At 43.8% G+C, this 14,432-nt stretch overlaps 1 long non-coding RNA gene across 1 annotated transcript in view; it reads right to left on the bottom strand.

Moving 5' to 3' along the window:
- Positions 1–14,432, bottom strand: part of LOC138657642 (uncharacterized) — a 152,318-nt gene that overhangs the window by 82,633 nt on the left and 55,253 nt on the right. Inside the window, exon 2 of the long non-coding RNA XR_011317107.1 lies at positions 12,238–12,353. This is a non-coding gene — a long non-coding RNA (uncharacterized lncRNA). The remainder of the gene's footprint in view (positions 1–12,237; positions 12,354–14,432) is intronic.

Here is a 14,432-nt window from a genome sequence, read left to right as displayed (position 1 = left end):
AGGCAAAATTAACTGATGTCATGTGTTCATTCGCAGTTTGTCTCTAGCATCTGTATGTAAGAGGTGATGATGGGAAACTTTACCACTACTAGAGCTGGAATGACCACTTTTGAACTCTCCATTGATTTATTTCCATCATTATGCATTGCACACAGTAAAAGCATCCAGTGCAAGAGGGAGCAAAACAACCCCAATATACCTTTGAACCTCCACCATATTTGAATGTAACAACTGTGCTCTTTTATTTGTAGGCCTCATTCCATTTACAGTAAACAGTAGAAAGATGTGCTTTAACCAAAAGCTCTATCTTGGTCTCATCTGTCCACAAGACGCCTACTGGCCCTCTAAAAATAGTGGTGGCTGCCTGCTGGCCCTCTATAAATTGTGAAGGCCGCCTGATTTACAGTATGAATACAAAACAGAAAATGTGCCCACCTCAGATTGATAAATTATATCGCAGTAGCAATATATGGCTGCTGATCAAAAAAGTCTTTGTGAGGGCTGGCCATCTAAAACAGTTGAGTGAGGACCTACTGATGGCCCTCTGACAATAGTGAGGACCGACAGCTGGCCCTCCAACAATAGTGAGGGCAGTGTACTGGACCTCTAACAATAGTGAGGGCTGACTGCTGGCCTTCTAACAATAGTCCCTCCTTCATAAATTAAACAGGATGTGTCTGATCATGTCTCACGCACCACATGACCAGATAAGGTAGTAAAGTGTTCAAATTACATTTCCTGGTGAATGCTGTTTTTTACCATTGAAAGCAATGTGAATGTGCAAGATCACTACACATGAATATAGCCCAAGGTGTGGATGAGCATTTTTTTCTCTTATTTATTTTGCTCTATATAAAAGTCATTATCCTGGAAAGAATGTTTCTTAACATTCTTTCCAGGAAAATCCATTTTATCTTAGTTTTTGCGATGTTTTATTGTCAGTCTGTAAAAGTGGCGTAATACTCTAACGACATTGTTCACGGCAGCGACCTGGGATTCAAAGATGCTTCCAGCAGTCTTCCCCATGCCGTTCCCATTCCATTTCAGCTCTGTTTCTATCAACTTGAGCAATTTGTAGACCCCCTCAGGCCTCCGAGGGGAGCCACCGGAGAGTTTTGCATTGACTTCCATTATATTCGTTACTTGAGTGGAGCGCCCGAGCATTACGATTTGCTCAACCCGAGCATTTTAGTGCTTGCTAAATGCGGTCACATGAGCGGTCAGGTGACCGGTCACGTGACCGCGACGTCATCGAAGGTCCTTCACTGACTGCATTCCTTAGAAACGGAGGGAGACGCTAGAGCGCTGTGAGCCAGGGGCTGTCCGAGGGTGAGTATATCCATGTTTTTTATTTTTATTCTTTATTTTTTACATGAATATGGATCCCAGGGCTTGAAGGAGAGTCTCCTCTCCTCCAGACCCTGGGAACCACACGTCGACATGCAGGATCGCTCCCTGCACACGCCGTACCCGGCGTATAAGACAACCCCCAACTTTTTGGACAATTTTTAGGGGTCAAAAAGTCGTCTTATACGCCGGAAAATACGGTAGTTAAAGAGTCTGCCTTTGTAAACAATTGTGAAAGAATGTCATTGTTGTAACAAGTAATTTTATGAAATTTCTTCCCTACTAAGTATTCTCCACCATCAGCTGCGAGTGATATTATTGAAAAGTCAAAGTGTTTCCAAACAATAGCAACTCAGCCATGAAGTAGAGACCACATAAAGTTACAGAGTGGAGTAACCGTGTGCTTAAAGGCATAGTACATGAAACTCGAAAACACAATGCTGACTCAAACTGCAGAGCTCTATTAGCACAAAACTGTGTGCCTGGAGCTTCATGGTATTGGTTTCTATGGTTGAGCAGCTGCATGGTAGTGTTACGTTACCAAGCACAATACTCGTGCAGATGAAGTGGTGTAAAGCAAACTACCATTATACCCTGGAGCAGTGGAAAAGTGTTTTATGGAGTGAGGAATCACGCTGTCACGAGTGTGTCAAGTCCTCCTGGGAGATCTGGGGTTATGCGATCTTTGTGTACTGTGAATCGCAAATCTTCCAATTAGCCTGTGTGTTTTTTTCCTCATATTAAATGAACTTTGTTTCCTTTGGTGCAAAAGAGGTTAACGACTCTTTGTATACTGGTTAGAGACATGCAGCTCCATCTTACAGCTGTTCCTAACCTGCTTGTTATCTCTCTCTATAAAACCTGGCCAGGCCTTCTCACCCCTGCCTGTGAAAGTTTTGCTAAATGGCTTTCTGGAGTTGGTGTGCTGAAATTGAATTCGTAATTGCTGCTAGAGATTGTTGTCTGCTAGTTCTGGATGTATGCTTTCTCCAATATCCTACTCCAATTTTGTTTGCACCTTCCTCTCCTTCCCTTTATTCCTCTCTACCCTTTGTGAGTGTTTTTGTATGTAAGTTGCTTTTTGTTATCCCTGCTTGTCCTACGTGTATGTACACTAACATATCTGTCCCAGGCCTTGAGGGAGAGGGGACAGCTTAGGACATTAACAGGAGCATAGTAAGGTCGAAGACTCGGGCCTTGCTGCTACCTTAGAGTACCTCCGGGACAGGAATAATTAGGGTCCCAGTCCCAGTTCCTTACCAAAGACCTTCACAGCATGACACAGGCTTCTTTATCTGGCAGCTTGATGAATGAGCCTTGGTTTAGTGATCGCCCCAAAAGTTACATACAGTGGGGCAAAAAAGTATTTAGTCAGTCAGCAATAGTGCAAGTTCCACCACTTAAAAAGATGAGAGGCGTCTGTAATTTACATCATAGGTGGACCTCAACTATGGGAGACAAACTGAGAAAAAAAAATCCAGTAAATCACATTGTCTGTTTTTTTAACATTTTATTTGCATATTATGGTGGAAAATAAGTATTTGGTCAGAAACAAACAATCAATATTTCTGGCTCTCACAGACCTGTAACTTCTTCTTTAAGAGTCTCCTCTTTCCTCCACTCATTACCTGTAGTAATGGCACCTGTTTAAACTTGTTATCAGTATAAAAAGACACCTGTGCACACCCTCAAACAGTCTGACTCCAAACTCCACTATGGTGAAGACCAAAGAGCTGTCAAAGGACACCAGAAACAAAATTGTAGCCCTGCACCAGGCTGGGAAGACTGAATCTGCAATAGCCATCCAGTTTGGAGTGAAGAAATCAACAGTGGGAGCAATAATTAGAAAATGGAAGACATACAAGACCACTGATAATCTCCCTCGATCTGGGGCTCCACGCAAAATCCCACCCCGAGGGGTCAGAATGATCACAAGAACGGTGAGCAAAAATTCCAGAACCACGCGGGGGGACCCAGTGAATGAACTGCAGAGAGCTGGGACCAATGTAACAAGGCCTACCATAAGTAACACACTACGCCACCATGGACTCAGATCCTGCAGTGCCAGACGTGTCCCACTCCTTAAGCCAGTACATGTCCGGGCCCGTCTGAAGTTTGCTAGAGAGCATTTGGATGATCCAGAGGAGTTTTGGGAGAATGTCCTATGGTCTGATGAAACCAAACTGGAACTGTTTGGTAGAAACACAACTTGTCGTGTTTGGAGGAAAAAGAATACTGAGTTGCATCCATCAAACACCATACCTACTGTAAAGCATGGTGGTGGAAACATCATGATTGGGGCTGTTTCTCTGCAAAGGGGCCAGGACGACTGATCCGGGTACATGAAAGAATGAATGGGGCCATGTATCGTGAGATTTTGAGTGCAAACCTCCTTCCATCAGCAAGGGCATTGAAGATGAAACGTGGCTGGGTCTTTCAACATGACAACGATCCAAAGCACACCGCCAGGGCAACGAAGGAGTGGCTTCGTAAGAAGCATTTCAAGGTCCTGGAGTGGCCTAGCCAGTCTTCAGATCTCAACCCTATAGAAAACCTTTGGAGGGAGTTGAAAGTCCGTGTTGCCAAGCGAAAAGCCAAAAACATCACTGCTCTAGAGGATATCTGCATGGAGGAATGGGCCAACATACCAACAACAGTGTGTGGCAACCTTGTGAAGACTTACAGAAAACGTTTGACCTCTGTCATTGCCAACAAAGGATATATTACAAAGTATTGAGATGAAATTTTGTTTCTGACCAAATACTTATTTTCCACCATAATATGCAAATGAAATGTTAAAAAAACAGACAATGTGATTTTCTGGATTTTTTTATTCTCAGTTTGTCTCCCATAGTTGAGTTCTACCTATGATGTAAATTACAGACGCCTCTCATCTTTTTAAGTGGTGGAACTTGCACTATTGCTGACTGACTAAATACTTTTTTGCCCCACTGTATACAGTTGAAATCAGAAGTTTACTTTACTCTACTGTATATAAAAAGACACATATACATGTTTTTCTCAATATCTGACATGAAATCCGGATAAACCTTTTCCGTTTTAGGTCAATTAAATTACAATAATTATTAATATTTGTAAAAATGCCAGAAAAATGAGAGTGAGAGAGTTTTTAATAAGGAATTTGTATTTCTTACTGCACAGTCCAAAGTTTACATACACCAAGATTACTATGTCTTTAAAGAATTCTGGACTGCCCATATGATGATGCCATGTGTTTGGAAGCTTCTTCAGGTTTTTAGCAGCATATGAGTTAATTAGAGACCCAATTGTGGATGTATTTTAGTGCACACCTTAAGCACACTGCTTCCTTGTGTAGCATCATAGGAAAGTCTTAAGAAATCAGCCAAGATATCAGGAACAGAATTGTGGACTTGAACACTTCTGGCTCATCCTTGGGTACAATTTCAAGATACCTGAAGGTGCCTCATTCATCTGTACAAACAATAATACGCAAGCACAAACAAGATGGGAATGTCCAGCAATCATACCGATGGAGATGGGCTCTGTGTTCCAGAAATGAACGTGCTTTGGTCCGACATGCTCATATCAACCAAAGGACAAAAGTAAAAGACCTTGTGAAGATGATGGCACAAGCTGATAAGATTATGTCAATATCCACAGTGAAACGAATACTGTATCAACGTGGGCTGAAAGGCCACTCTGCCTGAACCATTAATAGGAAGTGTCTTCATTTTGTGCACAATATATTCTTTCTTTCCTATTGTTCTATGTTTTTGTCAGTTACAACTGTATATAATTCTAAAGCAACATCTTAAAAATTATTATTAAAAATTAAAGGGGCGGTCCATGTACAACATATTCATGACCTATAGGTACTTGGCTGGAGCTCAGCTAAGTGAAATAGATGAAATCTCCTGACCAATTCGAGGCAACTTCAGACAATGCTACTTAAAAGGGTTGTCCACCACTAGGATAACCCCTTCTTAGACTAAATGTTTGGCCCCTATGCCGAACCAACTTTTCATACCTGCGCCATTCCCGCTGTGTCAGCAGTTGCTATCCCCGCAACTCTGATGTGGTATTGTGACATGTGACACCCGTGCCCAATCAGCGCCTTGAGACAAACTAAACATTAAGAGGAAGCCAGAGATCACCGGCAGCCCGGACTTAATTTTCATGCTCAGTTTGCCAAAATGTGGAGACACTTATGCAGCGCCCCAGGGTCCTGGTCATTGCAGTAATGTCGTTCTCCTCTAGGGGGGAGTGATGTTACGTTTGGAGGCAATGAAAGACAACTGAATCCAGGTATCACAAACATACAACACATTTCGCACTCCAGGCCACCAGGGGGAGCTATGCTCTTATTTATTAATCTTCACACTTAGGTAAAACTGGTTGCCTGGAAAGGAAGTTAGTCAGTTGCTGGCTGAGCGTTGCTCAGGTAGTTGGTCTCTGACAGGGGTGGGATCCTGTCAGAGGCCGAGACAGAAGGACATGGAGCTGCGCCTGCCCTGAGTGCGGCAGCTTCCAGGAAGAGACACTAAAAGAGAACTGTATTGTAGAAAGGGTGAAGAAGTCGTAGCAAAGGAGTGGATATCAGAGGAGTTCTGCCCTACACAGGCTGCCTCCTTCTGAGGCGCAGGATCCCGGTAGCTGGAACACCAAGGGAGCAACAGTCCTTTATGTCTTGCTCCAGAGACCGGCAGGACAGCTAATTTCATGTTACCTGCCCGCCCTATACCCAGGAGGCAAGGTGGCAGCCACGAGAGGCTGGGGCATGATAGAGTCCCTCTAAAAAGCCTCAAGCCACAGGTCATATGGGTTTGTCCTATCCATCTTTGGGACAGAGAGAGAGACATAACATCTGAATATCTTCAACAGTTGTGAGGACCTTATGAGAAGCTTAGCAGTAAGGTACTACAACACACGGCGCTAGAGGAAGGCTATTGATTTCTACCTGAACAAGAGGACTCTGGATTTGCCTCCAAACCGGCCGGACTCTGCCTGCACTGTGGTCTGTGCTTTGGACTGTGGATGCTGAAACCTTCAGTAAAAAGGTAAAGAGACTGCAACCTTGTGTCCTCGTTCTTCACTGCGCTTCACATCATCCACTATCTACACACTGGGAAGCCCTGGGGACATACTTCACCTGTGGAAAGGTATACCATCTAGCTGCCATAACATCACTCCAGCGGACCCCTTAAAGCAGCATCGGTCATCCTGACCGAATACCACATGTGGTATCACGAATACAAACTTTATCCTTTTAAAGACCTTTCCCTTTAACATGGACGTTCTGAAGGCCACGGACCGGGTCAGCCACCGTGACATCCCCCTTGAGAACCGAAGGACCCGGTTCCGAGTTCCCCTAGCCCTTGGGGGCGCTCCACTTACACCACCACTGATTGGGTGCCGGACATCACGTGCCATTCCACCGCATCACAGCCCCAGGACTGTGAGTTGAGACACTGCATGGGCAGTGACTATAGGTTTTATTATTTTATCGGGGCCGAACATTTAGTTTAAGAATGGGTTGTCTTAATAGAGGACAATCCATATACTACAAAAACAACCGGCACACCGCCATGGAGCAAATATGTATACAGGGGGTGCAAAATAGTAGAATAACCTGAACAGAAAAAAGGGGGAAAGAAAAAAGACTCTACTATAATATGCACACCACCAAATAATAATATAACAAGGTATTTTGTTATATTATTATTTGGTGGTGTGCATATTATAGTAGAGTCTTTTTTCTTTCCCCCTTTTTTCTGTCTTAATAGAGGGAAGTCCCTTTAATTCCAAAGCAACTGACCTTTGCCTGACTTGGCCTTAAAAGGTTTTGCATGGTGATATCCGAGTTTACTGGGTAGCCTGAAAAAAACACAAAGGGCGATAGAAGGGAGTTTGGACCCCACACTTGTGCAAAGACAGGTAAGTAACAATCCGACATCAATATAATTTACCTGAAGAACCCTAGTAAATAGGTTTTGACACTAATAACATGTTTCCACTCTAAACTCGACTGATTTTGAGTATCAGTGTCCAATTTGACTATTTGCTGAGATATGAAGTGCAAGAAAATATTTTGGAACTTTGTGGAATTAAAAAGACTAGCCATGTGAAGGATGATGGTTTTTACATCTGATATTCCCTGTGAAAGTTCAATAGGAAAAAAAGGACAGCAAAGCTACAACTGAAAGATCATGCTGTGGTTTCCCAGTAAAAAAGAAAACATTAACTAATAATACAGGAGAAAAACATCAAATTTGATCGTGATGGTAAGTAGAATTGGGCTTTTTTGTATGTGTGTTTAAAATTACAAACTCGCTTTTGCTGCCATGTAATATGATTTTACTTGAAGTGCAGCATAATATAATGCATTATACAGGAGCAAAACTAGAGTGTTGAAAGACAGGATATTTGCTACAGGCACAGTCAGCAGGGGGTGCCATCAGACAGCCTCACGTGGCAGTGTGAGATGTCACCCAGAGAGCAGCATTTTGTTGGGAGTGGTATTCTGAACTGTTCTTTGAACCCTATGTTAAACTGACAGCCGGCTCAGAGAACATGCAAACTGCCATCTCCTTGCATACAAATGTACATGCGTCTTTTAGATGCAAATAAAATTGAAGTTCTGACCGCTGTCACTTCAGGGGGGTCATCATGATGTAAAGCAGCATGATGGGGTCACATAATCACACAGTTGACATCACTCTTGTGCCTCAGAGCAGTAGAAGATGGTGGTAAGATAAGCACTCCAATGAAACTGAAGATATAAAGTAGTTTTATGAGGGGAGGATAGTGTGAGGACAATATCAGGAGAAAGTTTAAGGAGGCACAGACTGAGAAGTGTGGGAGGAGACAGCATGTTGGCAGTAAAAATGGGGGCAGCATGGGGTAACAATATGTACGGGGTGAGTGTGAGGAGGGGTCACAGTTTACAGACTGGACAGTTTGGGGAAAATAGGGAACAGAGTGAACAGTGGGTTCTTCAGATGACTCAGTCCAGATCTCCCTCTGCCCCAGACCTCCCGCATACAGGGGAGTCGCCCTAAGTCTCTTGTGAAGACGGTGATCAACTCGGATTGCCAGAGATATGGCCGCCTCAAGGGAAACTGGAGTCTTATACAGGGCTAAGGCAACCTTACTCTAAGCCCCTCACAGAACTAGCTACAGAGTGTGGTGTCATTCCACTTAGTGTCCGTGGCCCACCTCCGAAACTCAGAGCAATACTTCTCCACCAGCCATTCTCCTTGCTGAAGTTGTTGCAGTGTGGATTCAGCCAAGGAGATACGGTTGGGGGCATTATATAAGAGGCCCAGAGCCAGAAAAAAATTTCTTCCACCATATGAAACGACTAGGAGTCAGACAGGAGAGAAAACGCCACATGTTGCTTCTCTGCACCTGAGGAAACAGGGCATAACCTGAAGTACAGTTTACAGGCCTCTCTGAAAACCACAAATTTGTCAACCCCCCCCCCCCAGAGAACTTGTCAGGCAAAGCGATCTTGTGCTCCATTATGGTTTGCCTGAGAGACATGATTCCTACACCAGATGTATTAGGGTGCTGCAAAACAACAGTGTGTAGATCTGCCCCCTCCAGACTGAGCTGCTGCAGTTGCCCAGTCAGAGCAGTAATAGGATCCATAATGGATCAAAAAAATGGTTATGGTCAGAGCTAATGTCATGACTGCAAATTCTATTGTGATGGCATGAATAATGCTGTGTAAAATACATTTATTTTTTGCAATGTTTTTGACATTCTTTTGTTGCACATTTTTACCCCACTCATTAGTATGGTTGAAATACACTGTAAAAATTTATGCTAAGCAGATTTTAGTCTGCTTCAAATCTGCACGGAAAAAATATGCAACGTGTGTGTCACAACACAGCTGTTGGATGACCCGGGACCAGGGGCTCCTTTCCTGTCCCTAACACTAGGGAGTGCCTTAGCTCACCTTATTTCCCAGGAGAAGATGCCAGGGCCTCCACCCTTGCCTTATCTCCTGAAATAGCCCTCTGTCTGTTCCAATCCCCCACCCATGAGGGAAGGGAACAAGGGTAACTGATACTACCAGGCATACAAATATTCCCTCACATAAAACAGAGGAATGCATCGATGAGAGGAGGATGGGAAAATCCAAAGTAAGAGGAGGTAAGGGAATTATCACACTTACAAATCCACACAACAGTCACAAATAACTCTTAAAAACTACTTCTCATATAACCACTAGGGTTGAGCGAAACGGGTCGGCCATTTTCAGAAGTCGACGACTTTTGGCAAAGTCGGGTTTCATGAAACCCGACCCGACCCCTGTGTGGGGTCGGCCATGAGGTCGGCGATCTTCTGAATCTGGTATCGGAATTCCGATACCGAGTTCCGATATGTTTGCAATATCGGAAATCGGTATCGGAATCCATATTTAAGTGTAAAATAAAGAATTAAAATAAAAAATATTGCTATACTCACCCTCTGACGCGCCCTGGTACTAACGGCAGCCTTCCTTCCTTAGAATCAGCGCGTGAAGGACCTTAGATGACGTCGCGGCTTGTGATTGGTCGCGCGACCGCCCATGTGACCGCTCACGCGACCAATCACAAGCCGTGACGTCACCGAAGGTCATTCAAGCGCTGATTCTTAGGAAGGAAGGCTGCCGGAAAGAAGCAGGGCGCGTCCGAGGGTGAGTATATAGGAATATACTCACCCTCGGACGCGCCCTGCTTCTTTCCGGCAGCCTTCCTTCCTAAGAATCAGCGCAAAAATGACCTTCGGTGACATCGCGGCTTGTGATTGGTCGCGTGAGCGGTCACATGGGCGGTCGCGCGACCAATCACAAGCTGCGACGTCATCTAAGGTCCTTCACGCGCTGATTCTAAGGAAGGAAGGCTGCCGGTTAGTACCAGGGCGCGTCAGAGGGTAAGTATAGCAATATTTTTTATTTTAATTCTTTATTTTACACTTAAATATGGATCCCAGGGCCTGAAGGAGAGTTACCTCTCCTTCAGACCCTGGGAACCATAGTATCCCATTGCACTGCATTGGGTTTCGTGTTTCGGCCGACCCCGACCCCGACTTTTCTATAGGATCGGCCGATTTCACTCGACCCGACTTTTGAGAAAGTCGGGTTTCGTGAAACCCAACCCGATCCTATAAAAGTAAAAGTCGCTCAACCCTAATAACCACCAAAACACCTCTTCTCCAAGCCATGCAGCATAAGCTAGCTCTGACTATGTGTTTTAATCAAGACCCAGATTATGTATGGGATAGGAGTGGCTAACTGAGCTCAGCTGAGAGCTCAGACTCCCAGAGTTCCCAACATGGCCGATTAACCCATGTTCTACCAAAAGAAATTAACACTATTTAAAAAGGTGATGTACTTCATTTCAGTGCAGGAGTAGGAGCAATCAAATGCGGCGGTCTTCTGGTTCCTCTCTGTTGTGGTAACCCCATGACAATACTTTTATTTTTATTTTTAAGGGCATTGTGTTGGGATTATAGAAACTTGTTTCCAGCTCACAAAGTTGCTCTATGCTCATCCAGCTGGGGCTCAGACACCGGCCTCGCCCTGGCATCACATCAAGGGAAATAGAAAAAAATTGGAGTCCAGCTCAACAGGACTGGATTTTCCTTTTCTTTTTCAAAAGAAAATAGAGTCCATACAAAAGAAAAATGGACATGTCGACCATGTATATTTTTCTTTTGTATGCACTCTATTTTCTTTTGAAAAAGAAAAGGAAAATCCAGTCCTGTTGAGCCGGACTCCAATTTTTTCTATTTTCCTTATTGTGTTGGGATTTGCTGTAGAAGACTAGAGAAGATGGAAGTCTGCAGAAACAAGTGTGATTGGAAACATTATCATGGCATCTGGACAATATGAAGATAAAAAAGAACAAACACAGTCGAAGACATTTTTATGTGTAATACTGACTACATCTCATCAAGTACTGTGGTTTCTGTATGGTTCACAGTCTAACAATAGCTGTTAACAACATCTCCCAGTTTCTCCGTAAGGTACCTTCACACATAACGATATTGTTAACGATATCGTTGCTTTTTGTGACGTAGCAACGATGTCGTTAATAAAATCGTTATGTGTGACAGCGACCAACGATCAGGCCCCTGCTGGGAGATCGTTGGTCGCTGAAGAAAGTCCAGAACTTTATTTCGTCGCTGGACTCCCCGTAGACATCGCTGAATCGGCATGTGTGACACCGATTCAGCGATGTCTTCACTGGTAACCAGGGTAAACATCGGGTAACTAAGCGCAGGGCCGCGCTTAGTAACCCGATGTTTACCCTGGTTACCATCCTAAAAGTAAAAAAAAACAAACACTAGATACTTACCTACAGCCGTCTGTCCTCCAGCGCTGTGCTCTGCACTCCTCCTGTACTGGCTGTGAGCCGGAAAGCAGAGCGGTGACGTCACCGCTCTGCTTTCCGGCTCACAGCCAGTACAGGAGGAGAGCAGAGAAGCAGAGCGCAGCGCTGGAGGACAGACAGCGGTAGGTAAGTATCTAGTGTTTGTTTTTTTTTACTTTTAGCATGGTAACCAGGGTAAACATCGGGTTACTAAGCGCGGCCCTGCGCTTAGTTACCCGATGTTTACCCTGGTTACCGGCATCGTTGGTCGCTGGAGAGCGGTCTGTGTGACAGCTCTCCAGCGACCAAACAGCGACGCTGCAGCGATCCGGATCGTTGTCGGTATCGCTGCAGCGTCGCTTAATGTGAAGGGGCCTTTACCATTGTTATGGATGTACTGGGAGTTGTAGGTTCATGTAATACAATTGTAAAAAGGATCACCTAACATTACCATTGATCACTGTGCTAGGTTTGGAAATGTTTTCCTGTACTGTTCATTGTTCTGTTGCTGTTTTCATGTACTGACAGTGCTTCTGGTGATGCATACCTGTATTTATGGTGGTTGTGATGCTGTATTTCTGTATGGTTTTGTGGTTGTGGTAATGTACTTCTGCACTGTTCTTGGTTGTGCTCCATATTCCTGTACTTTTATTGGTTCTGATCCTGTGCACATGTAACAAACCATAACTTGTCAGATAACGTGATACATAGCAATGTTAATAAAGTATTGTGCCTTCTGACATGTTAAGTGTTACTACATCTTTATTTATAGTAGGAGCGTTAATTATAAAATTAATCACTGCAGCATGCCAATCTTAACAGTGTATAATACACTTACTGTTTCCATTTAACGGTTCCAGCAGTCATAACATGCCCACTCATATGTGATTCTTTTACGTACGGTAACTTGCCAATTAACTTCTCTTAGGCTACGTTCACACTAGCGTTGTGCGCCGCTGCGTCGGAGACGTTTTTCGACGCGTGCGTCGTTTTTTGACGAAAATCGGACGCAAGAAAAATGCAACTTGTTGCGTTTTCTTGGTCCGACGCTAGCGTCAAAAAAGACGCACGTGTCGGAAAACGCAACAAGCAAAAACGCATGCGTCCCCCATGTTAAACATAGGGGCGCATGACGCGTGCGTCGCCGCTGCGTCGCCCGACGCTAGCGCGACGCACACTAGCCGAACGCTAGTGTGAACGTAGCCATACTGCTTCTTTCAAGGAAGCAGGAGCTATCATTTTTCACTGAATTTTGAGAGAATTAGGAAAAGAAGCTAATTAGCAAATGACTGTAAGTATGCAAATCACATATGAATGGTCACATAATGACTACTCAAACTTAACCTGTGTATCGGAGAGGGTGCCAAACTGACTTTTCATCTCAGGTGCAGGAAAATCTCGATTCATCTCTGCATTATAAGTATGCTTTGAAAGAATACATTAGGTATGTGCTTTGCTTTGCACTACCCTCAAAAATAACACAAACTTTTAAATAAAAAATGTACAGTAGATAGACAGATAGATATTGGACCCGCACTAGAAGCGCTAGACACAGCGCGAAACGGCCGTCTTCGACCCCTGCACATTCCTGTGGTCACTGCACATCCCCCGAGCCATGAAGATGTATTATCACATGTCTCAATAAAGACTTTCTTCACTCCAGGATCGGTGAGTGCTGCCGCATTTTTCTATGACAAGGATAGATAGATATTGATCTGCTGAAAATACTGTAACAGTGATTTTTACTCATTTCCAACAATATCTTTACAATATAGTGTGCAAAAGTTTAACCTCTTTCTTACTTTGGACGGGATAGTACGTCTGAGGTCAGATCCCTTGCTTTCATGCGAGCTCCGGCGGTGACCCCACATCAAAGCCGCGACATGTCAGCTGTTTTGAACAGCTGACACGTGCCTGCAATAGCGTTGGGTGGAATCGCGATTCACCCCCCGCTATTAACTAGTTAAATGCCGCTGTCAAACTCTGACAGCGGCATTTAAGTAGCGCTTCCGGCCGTCCAGCCGGAAATGCGCTCATCGCTGACCCCCGTCACGTGATCAGGAGTCAGCAAAGCGTCGGCATAATAACCAGAGGTCTATTGAAGACCTCTATGGTTGTTGATGCCGGATTGTTGTGATCGCCACCCTGTGATCGGCGCTAATAGCAATTCAACAATTCTAGTACATAGAAGCGATGTGAGCTTCGCTCCTATGTAGCAGAGACGATCGAGTTGTGCCAGCTTCTAGCCTCCCATGGAGGCTATTGAAGCATATCAAAAGAAAAAAAAAATGTTTTAAAAAATACGAAAAAAATAAAATAATATAAAAGTTTAAATCACCCCTCTTTCGCCCCATTCAAAATAAAACAATAAAAATAAAATCAAACATACACATATTTGGCATCGCCGCCTTCAGAATTGCTCAATCTATCAATAAAAAAAGGATTAACCTGATCGCTAAATAGCGTAGTGAGAAAAAAATTTGAAATGCCAGAATTACATTTTTTTGGTCGCCGCAACATTGCATTAAAATGCAATAACGGGCGATCAGGAGAACGTATCTGCACCAAAATGGTACAACTAAAAATGTCAGTTTGGAACGCAAAAATTAAGCCCTTACCGACCCCAGATCACGAAAAATTGAGATGCTACGGGTATCGGAAAATGGTGCAATTTTTTTATTTATTTTTTTATTTAGCAAAGTTTGAAATTTTTTCCACCACTTAGATAAAAAATAACCTAGA

This window comes from Ranitomeya imitator, chromosome 1 (assembly GCF_032444005.1).
Source record: "Ranitomeya imitator isolate aRanImi1 chromosome 1, aRanImi1.pri, whole genome shotgun sequence".
Taxonomy (NCBI): Eukaryota; Metazoa; Chordata; class Amphibia; order Anura; family Dendrobatidae; genus Ranitomeya; species Ranitomeya imitator.
This window is presented reverse-complemented; position numbering and strand designations above follow the sequence as displayed.